This window comes from Chelonia mydas, chromosome 14, assembly GCF_015237465.2.
Source record: "Chelonia mydas isolate rCheMyd1 chromosome 14, rCheMyd1.pri.v2, whole genome shotgun sequence".
NCBI lineage: Eukaryota > Metazoa > Chordata > Testudines > Cheloniidae > Chelonia > Chelonia mydas.
This window is the reverse complement of record NC_051254.2, coordinates 1,674,434-1,692,759: the sequence shown is the minus strand read 5'-3', so window position 1 is coordinate 1,692,759 and position 18,326 is coordinate 1,674,434. Positions and strand designations below refer to the sequence as shown.

General features: G+C 53.0%; 1 protein-coding gene across 5 annotated transcripts in view; it reads left to right on the top strand.

Moving 5' to 3' along the window:
• Positions 1-18,326, top strand: part of RBFOX3 (RNA binding fox-1 homolog 3) — a 352,823-nt gene that overhangs the window by 79,473 nt on the left and 255,024 nt on the right. For all 5 annotated transcript variants that reach the window (XM_043527730.1, XM_043527725.1, XM_043527735.1 and 2 more), the window contains exon 2: positions 15,304-15,430. The gene's annotated coding sequence lies outside the window, so the exon portion shown is untranslated. The remainder of the gene's footprint in view (positions 1-15,303; positions 15,431-18,326) is intronic.

The following is an 18,326-nucleotide window of genomic DNA, read 5'->3' as shown; positions in this document are numbered from 1 at the left end:
TGAGTTAAATTAAACAGCAATATCCGTTGGTTCCAAAATTTCCTGTGCTGGACATCTCAATTTGGGACGATTTCTCAGATTTGTTACCTAAAAACAATGACTGGGGAGGGAATCTCCCCCATATCCTCTGCAGTGAAGACTGATGTAAAGAATTCATTTAGTTTCTCCACAACAGCCTTGTCTTCTGTCGGGAAGGACAGCTGTATAAATGCTCCCTGATATATGGGGTTGAAGATAATTCGGTAAGAACTCCCTGGCTGAGCCAGGCATGACTTTAAAAGCCAACCTGAGCCTGCCGTGCTGGAAGAGGGGACAGAACATGAATGGGATTGACAGTCAGGGGCACGTGCTTGCCAGAGCTGACAGTCCCTGGGGTGCGGACAGGGGTCAAGAGTCCATCCCGAGTCAGAATTATGAATTCTCCTCATTTCCAGCTCCTGAATTGACGGGGTTTCTGGAGGGCTGATCAAAGGGAAGCTGTCACTTCCTTCTTTAAAATATTACTTGTGAATGGCAGATGGTGGGGAAAGAGTTTAAGCTCTAATAAGAGGAAGAGGAGTGAGAAGGATGTAATAAACACATCCCTGCATTTCCAAGGTGTCACCTTGAGAGACAGGTTGGGTATTTGTCAGAGGATGGGGAGTGGAGGTCCCTCTCCAGGCAGCATGCTGGCCGTCATCTGAATCTAGAATGAACACAGGGACCTGTTAGCAGGTGATATTTGCTTGGTGCACGTAAACGGGTGCATTCTGAACGCTAACGTTCCCCAGCGCTATTCCCACCCCTCCCCTCGCTGCAGGGGGAAGCTGGTGGAGCTTGGGCTTTCCTGCCTCTTCTGCCAGGCTAGTGGCAGCGTGGGCTGGGGCAGTGCTGTCTGTCTGGTGCTGTCCCTGCCCACGTAGGAGAGCTGGGTTTGCTGGTGTGTGAAAGTCAGGAGATCTCCCATGCCCGGTGGGGGGTACTTAGCACAGAAACTCCCAGTGCTATGGGGGTTTTGCAGCTGTGTGAGCAATTTCTGCCTTTTCAGTCTTTGTCTAGGCAGTCCAGTCCTGGGTGTGTCCTCCCCTCCCAGGATCTGCCTTAGGGCACTGCTGCTGCTCTGATCCCTGCTCTTTGAGTACGGGGTCTCCTGGGATCCCCCCGAGTTGGCAAGTGGCTAAACCCAGCGGCCATGCATGTCTGCCAAAGAACTGGAGCTTTGCCTTGGTGCTCAGCATCAGGAAATGCACCTCCCCAAAGCCGGGGGACAAAGGCTGGTGGCTGGCTCAGCTGCCCTCTTTCCTTTGCCTCTGACCTCTTTCTCAGACTTGCTCATTTTTACGTCTTCAGTCCCTCTGGTACCCCCTCTGCCAGCCCTCGTGCCACAGGAGTAGGGCAGTCAGACAGGCATTTTCCGGTGGCTCCAGGCTCTGTGCACCCTGCCTAGCAGAGCAAACTGTGTTGGGGGAAAGGCTGTGTCTTGGGTTCTGTGGCAGCACCTGGACCCTTTGTGTTAGTCACATTCAGCCTTCGGCGCTGTGGTGTTAAAGTGGGTACTCCATGCAGCCCAGAGTTGTAGGGTTGCTGTGCTTCGTGTTTCCGCATGTTCCCTCCCATTGCTTTTAGAGGGAGTGAGGAACTAATGAGCCTGGCTAGAACCAGGCATTGTGTGGGCAGGTGCAGACATTTATCCTGCACAGCTCTGTCAGAGCCGCTCCCCTGAGGGTCCAGTCCTGGGCTTACCCCCATCAGGTCTGCTGACTGCCCGCCCTCCCTCCTGACCCACGCCCCTCCTGCTATTCTGGTCCTCTCTCTCTCTTCCCAGCCTCACACCCTCACCCCTGCTGATGAGCCTGTGGCCCGGCAGCTACTCCAGTTCTGGGCTTCCCACGCATGCAGCTCTGCCCATGGCCCACCCTCTTGAGCTGCAGCCCCCACTTCTGGTGATACTTTTGGCTACCTCTCTCTGAAGGGCTTGTCGTTATTTCTCCTAAGGCCATCTAGGAGGTGGCTCTCGGGAAGGTGTATTGACAAACACTGCTAGGATATATGCAGCCTTCGACAGTAGAAAACGCTGGCGTTTCTCCACACAGCTACTTCCTCGTGGCACATTGCCAGCAGGCTCATCAGGAAAAAATATAGGCTGAATATGTGTCTCCCTAATGTGTCATTTGGGTCCTGCTCATGGGTGATTTAAGCCTGCTGTTGCCATCTCTGGTGGCCATTTGATCATTTGATGTGGCAGACAGAGCTCATTATTTCACAGATATGCATGTTACATTATTACGCAAATGTGCATTTCCTCCTCCCCCACTCAGTGAGCCCTCTGCTCTCTTGGGGTGGGGATGGCGCCAAAGCAGCAGATCACACCTCCAGGCCAGCTTGCAATGGGAGTTGCTATGATCCATGCAACTTCTTGCTTTTTCTCCCCTCCCTCACCCACACGCTTTCATTGGCTGGGAATAAATCATCCACAGTCCTTCTGTCCTGTCAGCTGCTTCTCAGAGAGGGGAATAACAAGAGGCATCCCTGTTTTGAGCAGGCTGCTCATTCCCATTTCTGACTGGATCCCCCTTCTCCTAATGAGGGAGCTCTATGCTCCCCGTTGTTCTGACGCATACCCCGGCATCCTGCCCTTCAGCACCTGTCTAGAGAGAGCACTGGGAAAATGCCCCTGGAAATGTGCTTGGCCGACCCCAACTCAAGCTTCTTGCTGGGGGATTCCACTTCCAGGGGCAGCATGAGCTGAACCTTTCCTCAGCCCCTTGGCACTCTTTGGAGTTGCATCTGGCTGTCCCAGTGGGAAGTTGGAGTGCCCCGCAGGATGCAGGCAGGCAGGCAGGCAGCTTCCGAGAAAGCTGAGCCACCTCCCCTTTCAGTCCCCTTTGTGATCGATGCAGGAATGCAGCAGCAATTCCATCAGAGAGACGCCAGGGTCCAAGAGCAGGAGCAGCTCCCGGGGTGAGGTGACTGCTCCAGACCCCAAACCTTCGGGCTCCAGCCTTGCTACACGTCGGCTCGTGGTGGGAAACTGAGCTTTGAAATTGTTCCAGGCACCACAGCTGTGCCAGTTGGCACAGATGGAAGGGCATCGCTTTCTGAACGAAGTGTTTGTAATTCAGTAGCCTTGAGACTGAGGAACAGCTAGCCTGGTCCACTTTGCACTGAGGTCAAGGCCTTTAAAGGAAACAGAGATGTTAGACAACAGATACACCCTTCAGCCCATGTCAGCTGCTAATGTTGTTGGAAACAGATGCTTTTATTACAGTTCCATGGTGTTCCATCTTATTTCTTTCAGGGTTGTATAACATTAATTAAAATGTTTTTTTTTCTTTGTTTATATAGCACGCATAAAACTTCACGTGGATTCGAGGGCCACAGCTTTGTTTATGTCAGTGACATTTATATTAATAAGTGTTTATCTCCAAAAAAAAATCCCATAAAGAATAAAAGTCCCATCCCCCCCAACTCTTAGTGTTTGTGTTGTGATGGTTGTGCTAGAATCAGGGCCCCAGCGGATGGACACTCCTAGAATCATAGAATATCAGGGTTGGAAGGGACCTCAGGAGGTATCTAGTCCAACCCCCTGCTCAAAGCAGGCACAATCCCCAATCTGTATAGACACAACAGAGCTTTCACTCCAAACCCTTCCTGTGCCCTGCAAACTGATAGAGGCTGCTTCTGTGTCCAGAAATAGCTGGATGCAGCATAATCCACTTCCTGAGAGTCATCAGACCCCAAATGCCAGCGCTTCCTCCGATGTGAGTTGCTAGCAATAACTTGAAAAGGCAAGTTCATTTGGTGCTTTTGGATGAAGCCTTTAATGCTGTGTCAGCAGGTGAGCGGGTGGCCAGTAAAACAAATCAGTAGTTTCTAAAGAGAATAGTATGATGTGGAAATATATTAGAGTGAACCCCTGGGAGCTGGGCAAGTTTGTGAGCTTGTCTCTGGAAGCTGAGTTTCTTCTAAGTCTTTCTCTGTCTTGCTTACTGCCTGGGATCCTGCTAGGTTAATTCATTCTTATCGGGAGCTTGGGAAAGGGGGGAGTGAAAGAAGAAGGAAAAAAGAAGAGGTGGAAGGGGGAAGTATGATTTTTTTCAAATAGATTTCAGCTGCTGGATGCTTTTAAAGTTCTCTTTTTCTTACAACGGGTCAAGTGGGAAGCAGCCTGGCCTGGGGCTGTTTGAGTGCACCATTCTCCTTTGTCAGCATGTTTGCTGGGTTTGTTTTATTAGCTGGAATATGAAGACCTGGAACCTCAGATCTTGTGTGTGACTGGTGAGAGAAATAAGCAGAGCTGCCTTATCACGCTCATTTAACTGGTTAATACATCTTCAGAGCAAATAATGCAGTCCCTGGGTGAATTGCTTAACCAACCTCATTACTATTGTGCGTTTAGCAGCTTGGAGGAAGAGAATACCTTTCAGGTTTGACCCAGTTTAGTTTTTGTTGTCATGACCATGGAAAATCGGCCATCGGAGGCCCTCGGCAGTGAGCCTGAGCAGGAGGAGATTTACAGCGAGTGTGCTGTGTGGAATACTCGATGCACTTGTGTAGAAAAATAGATTGTAACCGTCGTCTTGGCCTCCATGGTCTCCTGTGAGCAGAGCTTCACCACTGCCTCCCTCCGCGAAGGGCCCTGCTTCCCAGGGCATGTTCTCATTGTGCTGTCCTGAGGCGTGGTGCTCTCCATGACACTTCTGCAGGAAATGGGCTTCCTGTTTCTGCAGCTCCTCTTCCTGCCTTCCGAAGTGGCGTCACTTCCTTTCTCGGGGAAGGGCGCTCCAGGGTGGCTCCTGCCAGAACTGACTGTGGAGGAAAATCTGCTGCACCCTCCCATTCTCCTCTTGGAGATCTGGTGGTTGCCCGAACATCTCTCCAGGCATTTGTTCCCATCCCCCAGGTGTGTCTGTCGCCCTTTTTCTTCAACTGTGCTTGCATCACAGGCTCCTGCCATGTGATGGCAGCTACAGAGAGGACTCCTGCCTTCTACTTGGCCGCAGTGTTCCTCTTGGGGGGACGCCAGTCAGGCTGAATCCCTGGTGACTCCTTTACCTTTGCTCTGTCTGCAGTGGCAGCTGGGCATTTGCCATCTGCCAGGGTATGACATGGCACCTTCCATCTCCTTGGGGACAGGGAGGGGAATGAGGCATGGAGGTGGCAGGTGGTTCTGTGCTCTCTGATTCAATCCCTATCTCTGGCTCCATGTTCCTGTCTGAACATGGTGGTCCCCAGAGAAGTGTGTCTGGATGCTGCGGTGCTGACAGGCAGCTCTGGGCGGTCACGGAGGGTGGGCCAGGGTTAAAGGAGTCATGCTGCGAATCCCCAGCACAAGAGAGCATATGCAGTGGTGCTGGGCTCCAGTTCCGTCCTGCTCGGCCTCCAGCCCCACATTACATTGCATTGCAGCCCCAACCCCACCTGGTGTTACCAGGGCCTGGCTTGGGCCTGAGCATTTCACCTCGGGAGCTCTGACTAGTGTTGGCAGGACTGTGGGCTTCAGGTAGAACTGGGCCGCAGACCAAGCTCTGGGCCCAAACACACTCAGACTCCCAACTGCCTAGCTCCCTGTGGGGGGGACACCCCCAATCTCTGGTCCTGGCTATCAGCTTCGTGGCTCAGGCCCTTGTCCAGTCAGAGTGCCCTGCAGTGGGGTGACCCTTCACTCGTTGGGGTGTGAGTCCTCAGGCTGTTTTAAGAGAGACCTCACCAGACTAACAGGTGCCACAGAACTGATGGGCAGAGCCGTCCAGGGAAGACCAGAGCCCACTAACATTAGCACTAGCACTAGGATTTCAGACCAGACACAAATGGGAGGGTACATCCCCAGAGAAGAGATAAAGGGTCTTTGGCTCTGATACCTTGCTGAGTCCCTCGGGTGAGTGGGGTGAGGAGGCCCTGTCTGGATTTAATTTCTCCCAGGTGTGTGCTATGGCATCGCTGCCCCCCGAGGTGGTGTTGTGTATCTTGGTCTGAGACACCAGGACTCTGAGGGGCAATTGTAACACTGCTATCTAAGATAATTGGAGTAAAGCAATCTCGCTGCACTGGAGAGCCCAGCCACCTCTCAGTTCAGGAGCATTCCTCTCGAGGGCTGCTGGGGTGGCAATGGGCTACTGGAGATGGGGGTGGGCGGATCTTGTTCCTGGGGTTTCTGTGTTATGCCTGTGCTTTGGGCATCCCTTGGAATGGGCTTATGGCAGGTGCTGTAGTCACGGACCATAGTGTGGTATTGGAGTGTTTCCCCAAAGGTCAGCGAGGCGTGGGTCTGAGATGCAACCTCTAGAGCCCAGAAGCAGTTCTGGGGCCCCAGGGGTGATGTGAAGGGGGCAAGGAGCAGTCCCACTATGGTGGAGAGGGGATTGCTGGGATGAGCCTCCTCTAAGCAGGATCTGTAGCAGGTTCCCATACGCTGTGCAGGAGCCTAGACTGTTGTGGAGGAGTGCAGACAATGATCTCCAGGAGCAGGGCTGTGGAGGATACGGTGGTTGGGGGTAGCTGCATGAGCCAGGAGAGTGGGGAGCTGTTTGGCCCCCATTAGGCCCATTTCACCCTTTGCACTGGGACAAGGGTGGTCCTGCAGCACTGGCACAGATGGGAGCTTGCTCTGGACTGGCAGTAGCCACTTGGTGTGCTCTGCCCACTTGTCCGGTTTTACTTTTGTAGCTGAGACTGAACCACCATGACTTAAAAACACCCATGCTTCCCCTCAGTGAAGCCCCGTGGCAGTGGTGTCGTGCATTGATAGCTGAGCTCCAGCCCTTTGGACGTGAATGAGGGCAGGGAGTGGGAACTGATGGCCACCTATAGTGTCTCTGCAATCCCAGAACTGCAGCACTGCTGGTGAAGGATAAGGCAGCCAGCCTGCCAGGCGGCCGTGGGCTTCAGTTAGAAGAGAGGCTGGTGCTTGGATGTCCTTGTTGGATTACCAGCTGCACCTGCCATGGTGGAGAGGGGACATTGTGATGGGCAGCTTAAGGCTGAAATAAATACGTAATAGTTCTGCCAAGTTCACAATTAAATACAAAGTTATCCCCACTCCCCTCAAGTAAAAGTTCAAACTCTTTAGCATTCTTCAGTGGCACCTGATAGTCGTGGTTATTGCCGCGTGTGACGTAAAGTGAGACTCAGGAAAGCATCTTCTCTTGAACATCAAAATCCCATTACCAAATGCCATGTTCTGTCGCACAGATACCAGGCTCAGAACAGATAAGTGGGAAATAGCTTCTGATCTCAGAGCAGGCGACCATATCTTGGGCTGCACACACTTGGAGTGCTACCTTCTGCTGAAAGGCCCCCTCCCTCCACTCTTTACTGCTGATGGCATTTGCCTTCACAGTCTGTTCACAACTGTCCCCTCCAGTGCCTGCCTAGCTCTAAAAAAGCTTTTCAATAGTACCATTGTGACGGTGAAATCCAAGCCACAGATTCCCATCCTCTGTCATCACCACCTCTTGTGAACCTTATCCCTACTCCTACGGCATGAGAGTGTGTGTGTGTGTGTGTGTGTGTGGCAAAGATATCTCAAGTCAAACAAGCAAATAAAAAGGTAGCATTGGGCTGGGTTGGCAAAATATTGTTATGAGCTGGGTGAAACCTCCTTATGGGTTGGCTTAAAACCCAGTTGAGGTTGATAGGTGTGAACTCACCTTTCAGTTAACATAACTGTAAGTATAAGCCCCTCCTAAGACAAAAGGTGAGCAGCCCAGGAGCTTTTGTGCTACGTATTGTTTTGGGCATGTGTGTGGGGAGTGTGAGTGAACGCACAGATACTGAGGTCACAGATGACAAGAACAGAAGGAAGTAGAGGAAAAGAGGCAAGAAAGGCCAAGCAGGAGCCTGTGAGCCATGCAAACCTGGAAGAAGCTAGAGAAAGAACTTTGGGGGCAGGTGTTGGCAGAAGAGGCTTGGGGCTGTAAGCTAAGAAACTGCTCTTTTTGTTCTTGGTTTCCTCTGAAATCAACTGTCTAATCACACAAACCCAACCCCCCTTGCCCCACCCTTGTCCCGCCCCTTCCACTAGGTCCCTGCTCCGCCCCTTCTCCGAGGCCCCGTCCCACTCACTCCATCTCCCCTGCCTCTGTCACTTACTCTCCCCCATCCTCACTTTCACCGGGCTAGGGCAGGGGGTTGGGGTGCAGGGTGAAAGCTCTGTAAGGGAGTTTGGGTGCTGGAGGGGGCTCAGGGCTGGGGCAGGCGGTTGGAGTGTGGAATGCAGGCTCTGGGAGAGAGTTTGGGTGCAGGAGGAGGCTCAGGGCTGAGGGGTGGGGTGCAGGCTCTGGGAGGGGGCTCAGGGCTGGGGGTTTGGGGTGTGGGAGGCAGTGAGGGGTGCAGGCTCCGGCCAGGTGGAAACCAGGAGGGTTTGGCAACCCTAGTTCAGAAACCAGCGAAACCGGGAGGGTTGGCAACCCTAGTTCAGAGATGCAGCACTTCATACATTCTTTGCAAATAAACAAAACTGCATCTGTCTACTTCCAACTGGAACGTTCCCAGAGCACCAAACTTTGACTCACTGCTCGGGACAAAAGGGCGAGATATTTTCCTGGGAATGTTCCCTTTGTGTGTCCTGGTGGGGCATGGTCTGTGTTAGAGAGAGACAGGCACAGCCGGACCAAACCCAGGCCATGCAGCACCTCCCAAATTCTCCTTTCTTACCAGCATCTGCTGGGTCAGTTTTGGGATTGCCAGTGCTGCAAGTGGCTTCCCTTATCTCTGTCCCTTCCTTGGGGTTCTGCTGGCTTTGGTTTGTAGAACTAATCACAATGTTTTATTGTGCAGTAAAAGTTCGTAGAGGGAGCTGCACCTCCAGGCTTGGCAATGGGCTTCCAGCCCCACTGTGTTTGCACACTGTAGGCAGAGGCTTTCTGGTGGGTCTGAACACATTTCTGCATAGGGGGAGATTTGCTTCTTTTTAACGAAATGCTCTCCTGTTGGAGATAATAGACTCCCACTGCTCACAGGCTGGTGGTGCAGATCATCCCAGCCCCAATTCTCCACCCTCACTGCCCACACACAGGCTTGCATTAGAGCATGGAAGATACTGAAAAAATAATCCTATTGTATATCATCCCGTTTTAAGGTTTGCAGCTTTATTGCACAGTAGGAGTGAAGCAGCAGTGCCTGGAACTTGGCCCTGCGTTAAACATGACCGGCATTAACAGTGGTGCTTGTAGGTCTGTTCGGCACCATGAGTCTTTGGATAACTAATGAGAACCAATGTCTGGAACCTGAAGCTAAACAAGGTCAGATTAGAAATAAGGGCTACATTTTTAACAGGGAGGGTAATTAACTATTGGAACATTTTACCTAGGGATGTGGTGGGGTCTCTAGCTCTTGAAGACGAGGTGTTTCTAAGGCCTGGTCCACACGAGGAAATTAGGTTGGTATAACTTTGTTGCTCAGGGGTGTGAAAAATCCACTCCCTTGAATGACACAGTTAAACCGTCCTAGCCCCCAGTGTGGACAGTGTTCGGTCCTTGGGAGAATTCTCCTGTCAGCCTAGTTTCTGCCTCTTGGGGAGATGGAGGAGCTCCGCTGATGGGAGAAGCCCTCCTGTCAGCATAGGTAGGGTGGTCTCCGAAGCGCTGCAGCTACACCACTATCACGTTTGAAATGTAGATAAGCCCTCAGACAGTACCTTGAGCTCGGTCCATGCCAGCACTCCCACTGTGTGCCATCGGGGAGCTGAGCTGTTGGTAGTGAGTCTCGGAACTCTGATTAAAAAACCCTGCACACCTTGGAGAGCAGTGGTCCCCAAACTGTGGAGTGTGTCACCCTAGGGTGCAGAGGAATGCGGGGCGGGGGGCACGGCAGGGCCCTGGCCAGCCCCCATAGGAGGCTGAGACAGAGAGCCACCCAGCCCCACTCTGTCCCCAGCTCCTCTCTGGGCCCGCTCCCAGTCTTGGGTTCCTGAGCCCAGCCCAGGGTGTGTGTGTGCAGACACATTCCATTACTGGTAAGGGGGGTGGGAGAGGAAAAGTTTGGGCCCCACTGCTGTAGTCACCCCATATTTACCAGAGTTCTTTAACAGGCTCAGATGTTGTCCTTTGGGCCTTTACCTCCAACTGACAAGCGGCTACACTGGCTTTTTCAAATAGGGGTTAGGCGCCCATGCGCGTTCAGCTGAAATGGTCTCTGGGTGCCTTTCCCTGTGTCTGGAAGGCTGGGAAGTTCTGGGGCAGGCCCTCTTTATTTGCAATAGGACTTTGTTCAGCACGGGGTCCTCCCCCTTATTTATCAGCTGGCAGAATGTCTGGGAGAGCGGTTCTGTGCCAGCTCTCCCTAACCCTGCAGTGGCTGGTATGTGATGTGCATGGAACCTTCTTACCCTGGCGTTGTCTGTGAGCTCAGAGCCCAGCATATGGGTTTGTGGTTTTCTTGGTGATTAACAGCAGCTGTGTGAGATATTGACAAGAAAAGCTTGATGTGTGATCAAAAACCCCTCTAAAAATCCCAAACAATTGAATCCCCATTTAACCCTGAACTCGGAGCAAGTTTCTTGTAACTTAAAATTAATCAGAGGGAGAGGGAAGAGGAGCCACAAACAGATTAATTTAAGGGAGAACAGCAAATGGGCTTCTCTGCAGAGTGGTTTAGAAAACTGGGCCATGACAAATTGACTTCAAAGGTGGATCTGATGGAGGGGGCTGGATGAGAGGCATGGAGTGTGGGGGCGGAGGGAGGAGTGAGCTTTGGTGAAGCTGGAAGCTCTCACCAAGCTGCCACCTCGCTGTGCATGTTAATCAGGAGTAGGCAGACTAAGGAGGGGGTGTAGTTAGGTGAAGGGGAATTCCAGTGAGCTTGGGCAGGTCACAGCTTTTTGTTAGTACAAAGTTACTTCCCAGGCTTGTTCTTTCTCTGGGTTGTGTGTCATGTGTTCTGCAGTGGGATGGAAACATTAACACTTTCTGCGGCGGAGCTTGGCTTTGTGCCTTGCAGTGCCGGAGAACTTCTTGAGGTTCTTCATTCCCGGGAGGGCAGCAGCCTAGTCTGCCCAGTGTCCTTGTGCTGGGTGGTGAGTTTTGATTGGGTGCTGTGGCAGGAATCTAGGTTCCCTGGTGCTAAATCCAGGAGTGGGGATTCCAGGGTCTGTGTTTGCATCTTTCAGTCCAACTCCCCCCTCCCCTCCCCTTCCCCCCCCCCCCCCCCCACCGTGTGTTATGTCATGGTCAGAGCTCATGTGGGTTATTCAGTCTGTGATAGCACATTTAGGAGAGGACTGGTGTTGTTTAGTGCATCTGCCCCAAGTCCAGGGAAAAGAGGCTGCCCGGGTTCAGTGACAGTGGTGGATTCTGATGCTGCCAGGCAGGGATGGGTGACTGAGTTCAGTGTGTGATGAGCAGGAGATGGTTCTTAATTAGTGAGGTCTTGGAAAGGGCTATGAGGGGGAGCAGGGTTGGGAGTTCCTGCTGTAACCTTTCACCCTGGCTAATTAGTTATTGTAAAGCAGAGAATGGCTTCAGGATCAGGATAGATCCGTTCCCTCCACCGACAGGCTTAGCATCACCCCTCTGCCCAGCGGGGCTTCCCTGCGGCCTCCCTCCTGTCTACAGGGCCCCGTGGGCACAGCTCCCTCCAGGAACAATTTCCTGTTCATGTGAAGAGACTCTGTGACTGAATTGTGCGGCGGGATCGCAGGGCAGGGGACGTTCTGGGATTTGAACGCTGAGAAGAAATACATGAATTTGCTGCTTTGTTCTCGTTCTTGGAAAGCACCTAAAAGTTTCCAAGTTTGCTGGCTTCTTCATTACAGCACATATTAAACCACTGTAGGGCTGGAGCAAGCTATGGGGAGAGAAAGAGCAGCCTGGCAGGTTGGTGGATAACCAATGCATGTAGCAGGGGGAGGGCTGGCTGCCATAGGCAGTTTTAACTAATGGTCAGAACAGGGAACAGAGAACCAGGACTCCTGGGTTCCATTCCAACCTCTGCTGGTGACTTTATAACCTTGGCCCAGTCACTTCCCCTCTCCATAGGCTCCTGTCTTTCAGTGGGAGGCCAGCTGTGTGTAAACTGCTTTAACCCCTCTGAAGAAGGATGCTCTTGTAGCAGGTACTGCCCATTGTTGCCTTCCCTGGCTGGTGAGGAGTGCAGGCCAGACAAGACAACGCTCTGTCTGGGGATGGGCAGATGGATTTTACTTGCTGATGACTTTGTAAACAGCTGTTCCTGGAGTGGCTGATGGGAATCTGCCTGTGGCTGTCATGGCAGCCGATGAGCCATGCTGCGGGGGTAACAGGATGGGTGTCCGCCTTGCCTTTGCTATTGCAAGCTCCTTGCTGCTGTCCTTGGGGGTGGGAATTCTAGAACTGCCCTCAGGTTGGTGGTTGCTGGAGGAGTGGGGCCTCGGGTGGCTGAGCTGTCTGGCCATCTTCTGCTGGAGTCACCGTCTGAGCAGGCTCTTTCCAGTGGCCCTCCTGTTGGGCCTGGCCTGGTGTCTGGCCGAGTGCCAGCATCTCTGTCCAGGCTCCCCTCCGCTCCTGATGGTGTATCCCTGTTCTCGTTTAGCCTGTGCCTCCGGCTCTTCCTTCCAGGCTCCCTAGAGGTCCAGGGCCCTCTCTCCTTGGCTCCTGGGGGCTGGGGAAGAGCCCCGGGGTCACAGCACCCTCTCTGCGCTCTTTCTTTGGGTTTCTGGGTGTGTGTGGTGTGGAACGGGTCTGGGGGGGCCCATTGCTGCATGTGAGAGTGCATGGGGCAGGCAGCCGGGGGCGGTCCACCAGCAGCTTCTCACCACCCCCATGCAGCCAAGGAAGTGCCGTTTCCCAAGCCAGACCCCATCCTAGCTGGGGCGAGAAGGGCACAGAGCCTGGCAGTTGGGGATGGAGAGAGATGTGAAGAGCAAAGCTGCCCCCACTTGGAGAGCGAGTTTGTTCCCTTCTGCTGCCCAGCACTTCCGTGTCCCACTGCCTCCGGCTGGGAGCTGGGCCGGCGCCGGTGCTAGGGGCTGCGTTGCTCTGCCCTGGCCATATGGAACCTCCGTGGCCTGAGGTTACTTCAATTACCAAGCCCCTCCGGTTCCCAGTCAGAGGGTTAATTACTGAGCCAGGGAACACGATTGTGCATAGCAGGCCACACGCTGCCCTTCAAGACTGCGCCAGTCTCCCAGGAGGGGCTTCAGCCCAGGCCAATAGCTCAGCTGCTGCAGGAGGAAGAAGGGAAGAATCCCACCAGCCCCCCGCCTGGTACAGCTGCTGGTTAGGGGTTGGGTGCAGCACAGGCTTGCAGGCCGCAGCCCTACTGTTCCTATACCTGTTATGGACCATGAGGGGTGAATCCCACAGAACTGATCTCTGCCTGTTCCTGGGGGTGGGGGTTCTACTCTGGCAGCTGTGTCAGGGTCTTCTGGGGAAGGAGGGGTGGGCATGACCACTGAGGGAGGGATGCTGCCTTCTGTGCCATAGTCAGTGGGATCTGCCTTCTCCTGGGCCTGCTGAACAGCTGGTACTGTGTATGATGAACAGTTTCCACCCAAGGCAACACCTGCTCCCATTACCCTGCCCTTCGCCCTTGCACACTGGGGGCAGGAGAGCGAGCTGTGCAGCTCTGGGGGAAGAAGGGAGCTGCTCTCCCAGCATCTCCTCCGAGAGGGCAGAGGCAATGCTGTGCGTGGTGTGTGGATTCCACCTGCCCTGCTTTGCGTCTGCCCCCTGGCTGGAGTTCGAAGGGCTGCTTGGCTAATAAATGGCTGTTCCCCTCTCTCTTCCCAGCGGGCAGTGCAAGATGGGGACTATCACGCTGCTGCACCAGATGGAGCGTGGCAGCCCCCATAGGAGCACTGAAGGGGTCGTTTCCTGGCTCCCTGATGAGATGGGTGCTCGGGGAACTGTCCATTTCACAGCTTCTGCAGCCTAGGCTCTTTGCAGCATGGCCTCCCAGCAGGTGTTTCCACGGGTGAGCTCAGCTGGCGTTGCTGCAGAGCCCATCCCAGGTGTGCCAGGCTCCCTTTCAGCTTTTCTTTTATTTGAAAGCTGGAGGGTTATTTGTGAGCTGCGCCACTGCGGGCATTTTTTTCTCCTTTCCTTGCTTTTTAATGAGCCAACCTTGGAGGACCTTGAGAGAGGCTCCTGCGGCTTTTCTGTGACTTATCTTCTGGCCTCTGCCCCCTATTCCGCCAAGGGGATAAATCTCTGCTTTCAGCTTGAAGCTGGAGCATTGAGCCTGTCCCACCGAGCGATGCGGTCTCCATAATTCACAGGTGGGGGGTGGGGGAACTGCATGGCTGAGGTCATGGGGTGAATGTATTCCATTCAGTGCTGTGATTGATGGTCTTCCTAGTGAGGAGTAAGGGAAAAAGTCCCATTATAATACGGGACAAGCTGTTAAATTATTTTCCATTCCATTGGGTCCCGAAAAACAAAACAAACTTGTCGCAATCAATGTGGGAAGAAGCTGCAGCTTTCAAAGAAAGGAGGAGAAATGGGCAGGCAGAGGGATTTAAAGATGGTATGCCTTTCTCTGATGTCCGCAGCACAGCCAAGAATCCCCCAAACACTGCTCTGTGGGACACCCTCCACACATCCAGCCCAAGAGTGCCATCCAAACCCTACAAAGGGAGGAATTGCCTTGGTACTTGCACTCCTGGGGCTGGCTGAACTAGGGAGCAGGGCACTGCTTCTCCCTTTCAGACCTGGAGGCTGAGCCAGAGATGTTAACGCAGGGAATGAAGTCGAGCCCCCAGACTTATGCAGGCTTGTGCTTGGAATGAAGCGTCTGCTGTTAACCTGCTTTGTGCCCAGGGACAGCAGGGTAGGGGCGAAATGTGCTTCTCCAGGGCTGCCTATGTAGCAGGGTTGTATAGGGCATCATGTGTCTCTCTCCTTTCACTGATGTGACCACATGTGCCAGAGGCCCCCGACTCTTCCCATTCACAGTGGGAGCTTGGGTTCCTGGATTCTTAATGCTGTGTTGTAGCCAGGGGTAAGTGGCCAGGGCTGCGGCAGAAGGCACCTGTGGTTTACATTTGGATCTTCTGAGGTACAAGCTCAAAGATGATGCAGGGCTTTGAATGGGACCATCCTGTAGGGCAAGAAAAGCGGATGGTAGGCCCACAATCTCAGGCGGTGGAAGTGTCCCTGGGTAGATGGGGCTGTTGCATTTCTGCTCACAGGCCAACGCAAGTGGGATTCAGAGCGGTTTGCTACCCATGAGGCACTCATATTCTAATAATAATAAAAGAGACTTAATTAAGTCTGTGTTGCCACATGGAAACTGTGCCATTTAGAAACAACTGAGCTTTTCTGCCGTCTGCATCCTCCTCCCTCCTTTATTACTGATGAGGACACTGGGATGGGAACAGGATCTGGAGTTTCCCTCTCTTTCTTTCAGGTTCAGAAGTTGCCACGGAGACCCTGACGGCTCTTGCCTCCGATTCTGAGGGCCAGCAAAGTTCGTGAATTAACGGCACCAGGCCCAGACCCACAGTGCCCTCAGTGAGAGGTGCCCCTCCTTGGAGGTGAGACTCTTCTGCTGAGCAGAATGGAGGTGGGGGAAACTGGGTGTTCTACAGCTGGGACATGAGATTTTACCTTCTAGGTGCTGTGGGGAGCAGGAGTGTGCGTGCTGCACTCCCCTGGGAAATCTTACACAAGCATTCCAGTAAAGGGGGACTTCACATCCACGTTTGTGCAGGTGCCCTGGTTCCAGCCCCTTATGAAGGGAGCTGGACAGTGGGAACCTTCAGGGGAAAGACTGCAGGAAGGATCTGGCCCCATGAGACAGTGTTCAGGTCCTGGTGGGAGGATGAGACATGAGGGCACATCCAGGGGGCATTTATCCTGCTGGCTGCTGTCTCCCCAGCTGTTTGTAGATAGTTCTCAGCCTGGGGAGAAGCTTTGTTCCAAGTACAGACCTGGAAAATCTTACTGAGAAAGAGGAGGAATTACCAAGGTGCGCACATGCACCCATACGCAAACCCCCTGCGCCGTCACGCACAAATGTGCATGTGCCATTACATACATAATGCAAAACTAACGTTCTCTGTCCACAACCCATCTGTGAGATCCACCGTCAATTACTATCTCTGTTCCCTGTGGCGTAGCTCCCCCCCGCCCCCTTCCCCTGTGTGTCTGTGGAAGTACGTATATGGCCCCTTCTCACTGTAGTATCCCCCCTCACCTCAATTCATCTCCCCTCTCCAGTTCGTTGCTCAGTGAAACCAGTTTAACAAGATGGATTTACATTCACACCTTCGGTTACACTACTGCTACATTCTCCCCTAGACCAGCCCTCAGTATCTTTCCTTTCCAGCCTTAAGTACAGCAATGAAGTGCGGCTGCGTCCTGGGAGGATTGTGGTGTGGCCAGGCAGAGCTGGGCTTCTGACCTACTGGTTGGGGTGGAGCAGGATCACAGATGGAGCAAGGCCGGGTGGAACGGTCTCTGGAAGTTGTGACTTTGAGAGCACTGACCTCAGCTGGAGGCAGATGGAAAAGATGCCTAATGCCAGCAAAAGGGGTTTTCTGTCCATTTTCATTACCTTTAGTGGAGCAGAATTGGTTGCCTCTCCCCTCTGCCCCCAGTTGCAAAGACCGGTTTCACAGTCCACCCCGAGTACTGATGCTGGGCCTGTGTCACGTCTTGGGTGGGTATTCCAGAACTGTCTGAATTGTTTGCTTGGGGCGACCTATTGCACATGCAGAAGGACCCTTTTGCTCCACTGTGCCTGTTTGTCCAGGCAAACCACACATCCGGGTTTGGAAATGTGGCCTTTCCTTACAGGATCTGATCTGGAGAGCTGGCTGTAAGGGCCTCTTAGATGGCAAAGTGACTATGTCTTTAGTGCCCCGCTCCCCCAAAAAGTGTCTTTACTTGAAGATCATGATCTCACTGTGAAATCCTAGCAGAGACCAGGTAGTTTTTACCTTGACATAGCTAGTCGCAGCCACCCCCAGGTTAAAAAAAAAAAATAATCTAGTGTAGACATCTCCTCAGAAGGGCCAAAGCCAGACCCAGTGGCTCTGTTCCATCACAGCCGTGTAACCTTTTGGCAGCAGGAGTTCGTGGTCCCTTTTGTTTTTGGGAGGTGGGAACAGCCTGGCCCTCCCCAGCTAGCCTGCTGCTGTGTATCTGAGGAGCACGAGGCTCGGCAGGCTGGCTTTTGTGCATCTCTCTGCCTTGCAGTGGCTGCTTTTTGCACGTTAATTTCTCCGTTCTTTTGTCAATCTCAAGTGCATGCCCTGAAATCGTAAAATAAGGAACGAGATTTTAAGAATCTTCATCCCTGTGCTGGGGGCAGAGGTCACCCTGAGAGACAGATTAAAGAGAAGCCTTGCCTCTGTGAAGAGGCTGCCCAGGCATATTTCCCTAGCTGCATTAATCAGTCTGAAGGGAGCAAAGGACGCTGAGCTCTGTATATCACCTTGAAGCTTTTTAGTCTCTTACCAAACTTTGGGTGGATGATGTTGCTCATGCAAGTGAGGTTCTGATCACGCTGGCTACAAGCAGGCGTCGTGTGGGCAGGCATTGTTATGCAAGCTTCCCACACACAACTCTGCCGGTGCGCCTTGGTCCAGAACAGCAGCACTCGGCTATTCCTGCCCTAACCCCCACTCTTACTCTGCCAGTACACTGCAGTCCTCTCGCAGCCCCGCTAGCTATTGTGGTCCAAGGGCACCCCACACACAGCTCTGCTGATGCACCTCAGTCCTAGCTTGTATCCTGCATCCCTGTTCTTGCAGTCGTGAGTGTTTCCTGAGCAGAGGCTGCCAGTCATTCTGAATTGTACCAAAGCATAGAGGTGTCTCAGTCACTGGGCAAAGGGAGTAGGCTCAGATCACCAGACTTGCATCCCATGGAGGTGGAAGCTTAGAGCAGGGGGTGCTCAGACTTTTTCACCCAGGGAGCACATCTTAGGGCTGGTCTGCACACAACCTGGCACCACATAATAAATGGATTTTAGCTCGCACAACATAGTGTTTCCGTGCCAGACTCTTGCGCTTGGTCTTGGCCCAATATAAATCTCTTACGTTGACTTAGCTTGTGCCGTTTTTTACCCACTTAAGCAACACTGAAATAGGTCACTTCTATTCCAGAGCAAGTTAGTGGCTGAGCTATTTTGGTTCCATCTGGTGTGTATGGCTGCCTTTGATTGAGTGTCTTGTGGGCACGTCCCCTCCCATGGGCCATGCAATGGACCCCCCTCTCCTCCAGTTTACAGTCACATCATAACCCGGGGGAAGTGTTTGATGTACAGGTGGCATCTCTTACTATGATTCAGGCTAGGTATTCACTGCAGCAGTAGGTGCGTATTTGACATCCAGTGAGCTCTCCCCTAGTGGAGGCGAGGTTCAGGTGGTCGTTACCTCCAGGTAGGCAAGGTTAACACCCCAGGTGGGGAGTATAGAGCTGATC